Genomic DNA, 8,391 nt, shown 5'->3' with positions numbered 1-8,391 from the left:
AACATTCCACCCAAATAGGAAAGAATATACCTTCTTCTCTGCAGCTCATGGAACCTTCTCGAAAATTGACCACATACTCGGTAACAAAGCAAACATCCACAGTTGCAAAAAAATGTCTGTAACCACCTGTATCTTATCAGATCACCATGGATTAAAGCTAGAATTCAACAACAATGCTACCTCCAGAAAGCCTACAAACTCATGGAAACTGAACAGTCAACTACTGAACCATACCTGGATTAAGGAAGAAATAAAGAAAGAAATTAAAGTCTTCCTTGAATTCAATGAAAACAAATAAACAACATACTTAAACCTATGGGATACTATGAAAGCAGTCCTGAGAGGAAAGTTCATAGCACTACGTGCCCACTTAAAGAAAACAGAGAAAGCACACATTGTAGACTTAACAGCCAACCTGAAAGCTCTAGAAAAAAAAAGAAGCAGACTCACCTAGAAGGAGTAGAAAACTGGAAATAATCAAACTAAGGGCTTAAATCAACAAAATAGAAACACAGAAAACAATTGAAAGAATCAATGAAACAAAAAGCTGGTTCCTGGAGAAAGTCAACAAGATTGATAAACCCCTATCCAAACTAATCAAACGGCAGAGAGAGAATTTGCAAATTAATAAAATCAAAAATGAAAAGGGGGACATAACCACAGACACAGAAGAAATTCAGACAATCATTAGATCTTACAACAAAAGCCTGTATGCCACAAAACTGGAATATGTTAAAGAAATGGACACTTTTTTAGATGAATACCATATACCAAAGTTAAAACAGGACCAGGTGAACAACCTAAATAGACCTGTGAGTTGTGAAGAATTAGAAGCTGTTATCAAAAACCTCCCTTCCAAATAAAGTCCAGGACCAGATGGTTTCAATGCGGAATTCTACCAGAACTTCCAAGAAGACCTAATACCTATACTCCTAAATGTATTTCACAATATGGAAAGAGAAGAGTCATTGCCAAATTCCTTCTATGAAGCTACAGTAACTCTGATACCAAAACCACACAAAGACTCAACCAAGAAAGAGAATTACAGGCCAATCTCACTCATGAACATCGACGCAAAAATCCTCAACAAAATACTGGCAAACCGAATCCAAGAACACATTAGAAAAATTATCCATTATGATCAAGTAGGCTTCATCCCAGAGATGCAGGGCTGGTTTAACATACGCAAATCTATCAATGTAATCCATCATATAAATAAAGTGAAAGAAAAAAACCATATGATAGTTTCATTAGATGCTGAAAAAGCATTTGACAAAATTCAACATCCCTTTATGATAAAAGTCTTGGAGAGATTAGGGATACAAGGGTCATACCTAAATATAATTAAAGCTATTTTACAGAAAGCTGACAGCTAACATCAAATTAAATGGAGAGAAACATAAAGCCATCCCACTAAAATCAGGAACATGCCAAGGCTGTCCACTCTCCCCATACCTCTTCAATATAGTTCTTGAAGTCTTAGCAATAGCAATAAGACAACATAAGGGGATCAAGGGGAATCGAATTGGAAAGGAAGAAGTTAAACATGCGTTATTTGTAGATGATATGATAGTGTACTTAAGCGACCCCAAAACTCCACCAAAGAACTTCTACAGCTGATAAATACCTTTAGTAATGTGGCAGGATACAAGATCAACTCCAAAAAATCAGTCGCCCTCTTATACACAAAGGATATGGAAGCAGAGAGGGAAATAAGAGAATCATCACCTTTCATGATAGCCACAAACAGCATAAAATATCTTGGGGTAACTCTAACCAAGGAAGTGAAAGATCTATTTGACAAGAACTTTAAGTCTTTGAAGAAAGAAATTGAAGAGGATACCAGAAAATGGAAGGATCTCCCTTGCTCTTGGATTGGGAGGATCAATATAGTAAAAATGGCAATTCTACCAAAGGCAATCTATTGATTCAATGCAATGCCCATCAAGGTCCCATGAAAATTCTTCACAGATCTTGAAGGACAATAATCAACTTTATATGGAAAAACAAAAAACCCAGGATAGCAAAAACAATCTTATACAATAAAGGAACTTCTGGAGGCATTACCATCCCTGACTTCAAACTCTATTACAGAGCTACAGTAATGAAAACAGCGTGGTACTGGCATAAAAACAGAGAAGTCGACCAATGGAATCATATAGAAGACCCGGATTTTAACCCACAAACCTATGAACACCTCATTTTTGATAAAGGAGCTAAAAGTGTACAATGGAAGAAAGAAAGCATCTTCAACAAATGGTGCTGGCACAACTGGATGTCAACCTGTAGAAGAATGAAAATAGACCCATATCTATCACCATGCACAAAACTCAAGTCCAAATGGATCAAAGACCTCAATATCAATCTGAACACACTCAACCTGATAGAAGAGTAAATGGGAAGTATCCTACAAGATATGGGCACAGAAGATCGCTTCCTATGTATAACCCCAGCAGCACAGACATTAAGGGCAACATTGAATAAATGGTACCTCCTGAAGCTGAGAAGCTTCTCTAAAGCAAAGGACACTGTCACGAAGACAAAAAGGCAGCCTACTGACTGGGAGAAGATCTTCACCAACCCCACAACAGACAAAGGTCTGATCTCCAAAATACATAAAGAACTCAAGAAACTAGACGTTAAAATGATAATTAACCCAATTAAAAAATGGGGCACTGAACTGAACAGAGAATTCTCAACAGAAGAAGTTCAAATGGCCAAAAGATACTTAAGGTCATGCTCAACCTCCTTAGCGATCAGAGAAATGCAAATCAAAACAACTTTGAGATATCATCTTACACCTGTCAGAATGGCTAAAATCAAAAACACCAAGGATAGCCTTTGCTGGAGAGGTTGTGGAGAAAGGGGTACCCTCATCCATTGCTGGTGGGACTGCAAACTTGTGCAACCACTTTGGAAATCAGTGTGGCAGTTTCTCAGAAAAATTGGGATCAACCTACCCGTGGACCAAGCAATACCACTCCTGGGAATATACCCAAGAGATTCCTTATCCTATGACAAAAGCATTTGTTCAACTATGTTCATAGCAGCATTATTTGTAATAGCCAGAACCTGGAAGCATCCTAGGTGTCCTTCAATGGAAGAATGGATGAAGAAAGTGTGGAATATATACACATTAGAGTACTACTCTGCAGTAAAAAACAATGACTTCTCAAATTTTGCATGCAAATGGATGGAAATAGAAAATACTATCCTGAGTGAGGTAACCCAGACCCAAAAAGAAGATCATGGGATGTACTCACTCATAATTGGTTTCTAGCTATGGATAGGGCGCCTCTGAGTCTATAATATGTGATCCTAAAGAAGCTAAACAAGAGGGCAAACCCAAGGAAAAACATATAGTTATCCTCCTGGCTATGGGAGGTAGACAAGAGTGCCGGGCAAAAAATTGGAATCTTGGGGGTAGGGTGGGATAGGGGTAAGGGGAGATGGAGAAAGAAAAGTGTGAAGGAGAGGATGAGAGGAACTTGGGGAAACGGGATGATTGGGGATATAGGAAGGTTGGATAGGGGAGCAGGGAAACTCATATCTTAGTTAAGGGAACCACCTAAGGGTTGGCAAGAGACTTGAACTTGGGGTGGCTACCAGATGCCCAGGGCAATGTCCCCAGTTTGTTCCTTGGGCACCTGAGGATAGGGAACCTGAAATGAACCTATCCTATAGCCATACTGATGAATATCTTGCATATCACCATAGAACCTTCATCTAGCGATGGATGGAGATAGAGACAGAGACCCACACTGGAGCACCGGACTGAGCTCCCAAGGTCCTAATGAGTAGCAGAAGGAGGGAGAACATGTACAATGAAGTCAGGACCACAAGGGGTGCACCCACCCACTGAGGCAGTCGGACTGATCTATTGGGAGCTCACCAAGGCCAGCTGGACTGTGACTGAAGAAGCATGGGATAACACCGGACTCTCTGAACATGGCGGACAATGAGAGCTGACAAGAGGCCCAGGACAATGGCAGGGGTTGTTGATCCTACTTCAGGTTCTGACTTTGTGGGAGCCTAGACAGTTTGGATGTTCAACTTCCTAGATCTGGATGGAGGGGGGAGGACCTTGGACTTTCCACAGGGCAGGGAACCCTGACCGCTCCTGGGACTGGAGAGGGAGGAGAAGAGGAGTGGGGGGAGGGGGAGAGGGGCGGGAGGAGGGGGAGGGAAATGGGAGGCGGGGAGGAGGCAGAAAATTTTTTTTTCAATAAAAAAAAAGAGTTCTCTCCATTTGTCTGCAAATTTCGTGTTTTCTTCTTTTTTTCAGTTGAGTAACACTCCATTGTATAAATATACTATAATTTCTCTATCCATTCTTTGGTTGAGGGACATCTAGGTTGTTTCTCATAACGGCCTATCTTGTTATGGGCATGAATGGGAACACAAATGATCAGGTCAGGGTGAGAAAGACGACAGAAAAATATGACTGGAACTGTGGACATTTAGGGTATGATGTGGAAAGACTGGAGTGAAAATTTCCTGTAATGTATGAGGGTGATGCTAGTGAAGAATCCCAGTAATGGAGTACATGAAGCCAGAAATTGCCATCTTCTTTATCCAGACAAGTCTATCAGTGGTTAGACTGGGAAACTATTCTCACAAAACCTCCAACAGAGATGTGTCCTGCCTGCAAGATGTGCTAGGGTAATGGTGGTTCAGAGATTAAGGGAGATACAAATGGCTGGTCTAACTTGAGGCCCAAACACAAGAGGAAGATCATGCAGGACAATGCCTGAACTACCAGGAACTGGAAGATGGATAAATCATAGAATCTATGGTAAGACAAAGTATGAGTGGGGAAAATGTCAATGAAATGATTTCTAGTGATATTCTGCTGTCCTCATAGATTGGTGTGTAGCCCAGTCATCACCACAGAGGCTTTCCCTATTAGCTGATGTGAGCAGATGTATATACCCACAGGAAAACATTAGGCAAAATTTACAGAACCAAGATGAAGGAAGAACTGTAGGAACCAGAGGTTTCTAGGATTTCAGCAGAACATTGCCCATTGTATCAACGTAGTAGGGAGCATAAGGTTCACAGAGACTGAGGAGACACTCATGAAGCATGCATGGGACTGCACTAGGTGCTACACATACATTCCATGGTGAACCTGGAGTTTATGTAGGATTCCTAACAGAGAGAACAGGAATGTCTCTGACTCTTTCATCTGCTCTTGGAATCTTTTTCTTCTACTGCATTGCCTAGTTCAGCCTTGATATGAGATTTTGTGCCTAGTCTTTATTGAATCACGTTATACCATATCCAGTTGATATCACCAGGAGGCCTGTTCTTTTCTGAAAAGAAAAGGAGGAGTAGACAATATGGAGGAAGCTAAAAGGAGGGATCTGGGAGAAATCCAGAGAGAGAAGGCTGTGGTTGATATGTATTTTATGAAAAAAATTAAATAAAAAGAAAAAAGAAGAAAACAAATGGCAGGTTTTGGATGATATACAGAGAAGTGGCATCCTTTCTATAATGTGTATGAGAATTTAAATTGCTCTATGTACAGACACACACAGATAAAAACATATAGAGTCTGAATCATAAATACAGATTTAACACGTGACCTGGTTATTAAATCTTTGTATTTTTACCATTAGACTTTGAAGTTAATGTATCAGCGAAACATTTTTTGTAAATAATTTTTATTTTACAAACAATGAGTATAATTCATATTTTAATTGTATACCTGTAAGTTGAACATGAACGTCCATGTGAATTTTACCTCAATATACTAAATCATAAATGTACGCCATATACACGTATGAAAATGTCATAAAGAAAAACATTGATTGTAAAAATAATATAGGATAATATTATTATGAAAATACAGCAAAATAACTCATAAGTGTGGATATAAATTTCCTCAGAGTGTTCTAGAAAATTTTATGAATTACACCAAGTATTTTAATTCCCTCAATTCAAAGAGAATCACTGGAGGTTTGCTAACAAGATTAAACATGTAATTGAACAATGTGATTGAACACAAAGGTAAAATATATATTTCATAGAATATAGAACATATAATTCATAAAATTAAATACTTTCAGTATAAAAACAACAAACACATTAGGAATAAAGAAAACGCATTAATGTATTTTACACTGTGGGAAAGAGGTGGCTGTAATAGCTGTGCAAATGTGCGGTCCTAAATTAAGTTCCTCAGAAACTTAGTAAGTCTTTAGTAGTGTCTCTTTTTTTATTAAAAATTTCTGCCTCCTCCTGGCCTCCCTTTTCACTCCCTCTTCCCCCACTCCCCACGCCCCACTCCCCTCCCACTCCCTCTCCAGTCCAAAGAGCAGTCAGTGTTCCCTGCCCTGTGGGAAGACCAAGGTCCTCCCCCCTCCATCCAGGTCTAGGAAGGTGAGCATCCAAACAGGCTAGTCTCCCACAAAACCAGTACATGCATTAGGATCAAAACCCAGTGCCATTGTCTTTGGCTTCTCATTAGCCCTCATCATCCACCATGTTCAGAGAGTCTGGTTTTATCCCATGCTTATTCAGTCCCAGTCCAGCTGTGCTTGGTGAGCTCCCAATAGATCAGCCCCACCGTCTCAGTGGCTGGGTGCCCCCCTCCCGGTCTTGACTTCCTTGCTCATGTTCTCCCTCCTTCTGTTCCTCATTTGGACCTTGGGAGCTCAGTCCATTACTCCAATGTGGGTCTCTGTCTCTATCTCCATCCTTTGCCAGATGAGGTTCTATGGTGATATGCAAGATTAGTATGGTTATAGGATCGGGCCATTTCAGGCTCTCTCTCCTCAGCTGTCCAAGGACCTACTTGGTGACATCTCTCTGGATGCCTGGGAACCCCTTTAAAGTCAAGTCTCTCACCAACCCTAAAATGGTTCCACTAATTAAGATATATACTTCCTTGATCCCATATCCATCCTTCCATTATCCCAACCATCCCATTCCCTCAAGCTCTCCTCATTCTCCCCTTCTGACTTGTCTCTCCTAATCTCTCCTTTCCCCATCCCACCAAACCCCACAGTTCCCAATTTTTACCCAGCAATCTTGTCTACTTCCAATATCCAGGAGGATAACTATATGTTTTTCTTTGGATTCACCTTCTTGTTTAGTTTCTCTAGGATTGCGAATTATAGGCTCAGTGTCCTATATTTATGGCTAAACACCAATTATGAGTGAGTACATCCCATGTTCATCTTTTTTTGGGTCTGGGATACGTCACTTAGAATAGTGTTTCTATTTCCATCCATTTGGATGCAAAATTCAAGAAGTCATTGTTTTTTACTGCTGGGTAGTACTCTAATATGTATATATTCCACCCTTTCTTCATCCATTCTTCCATGGAAGTGCATTTAGGTTGTTTCCAGGTTCTGGCGATTACAAATAATGCTGCTATGAACATAAAAAAATGCTTTTGTCATATGATAGAGCATCTCTTGGGTAAAAAATATGATCTTTTCATTAGATGCGGAAAAAGCATTTGACAAAATTCGACATCCATTTATGATAAAGGTCTTGAAGAGATTAGTGATACAAGGGTCATACATAAATATAATAAAAGCTATTTACAACAAGCAGACAGCTATCATCCAATTAAATGGAGAGAAAATCAAAGCCGTCCCACTAAAATCAGGAACACGCCAAGGCTTTCCACTCTCTCCATACCTCTTCAATATAGTGCTTGAAGTTCTAGCAATAGCATTAAGATAACATAAGGGGATCAAGGGGATTCGAATTGGAAAGGAAGAAGTTAAACTTCATTATATGCAGATGATATGAAAGTATACATAAGCAACCCCAAAAAATCTACCAAAGAACTCCTACAGCTGATAAAGACCTTTAGTAATGTGGCAGGATACAAGATCAACTCCAAAAAATTAGTTGCCCTCCTATACACCAAGGATAAGGATGCAGAGAGGGAAAACAGAGAAGCATCACCTTTCACGATGGTCACAAATAGCACAAAATATCTTGTGGTAACTCTGACCAAGGAAGTAAAAGATTTATTTGACAAGAACTTTAAGTCTTTGAAGAAAGAAATTGAAGAGGACACCAGAAAATGGAAGGATCTCCCTTGCTATTGGATTGGGAGGATCAACATAGTAAAAACGGCAATTCTCCCAAAAGCAATCTATAGATTCAATGAAATCCCCATTAAAATCCCATCAAAATTTTTTACAGACCTTAAGAGAACAATAATCAACTTTATATGGAAAAACAGAAAAACCCAGGATAGCCAAAACAATCTTATACAATAAAGCAACGTCTGGAGGCATTACCATCCCTGACTTCACACTATTACAGAGCTACAGCATTGAAAACAGCTTGGTATTGGCATAAAAACAGAGATGTCGATCAATGGAATCAAGTAGAAGACCCGGATTTTAACCCACAAACCTATGA

The sequence above is a fragment of the Chionomys nivalis genome, chromosome 10 (assembly GCF_950005125.1).
Source record: "Chionomys nivalis chromosome 10, mChiNiv1.1, whole genome shotgun sequence".
Classification (NCBI taxonomy): Eukaryota; Metazoa; Chordata; class Mammalia; order Rodentia; family Cricetidae; genus Chionomys; species Chionomys nivalis.
Note: the sequence above shows the minus strand (reverse complement) of the source record.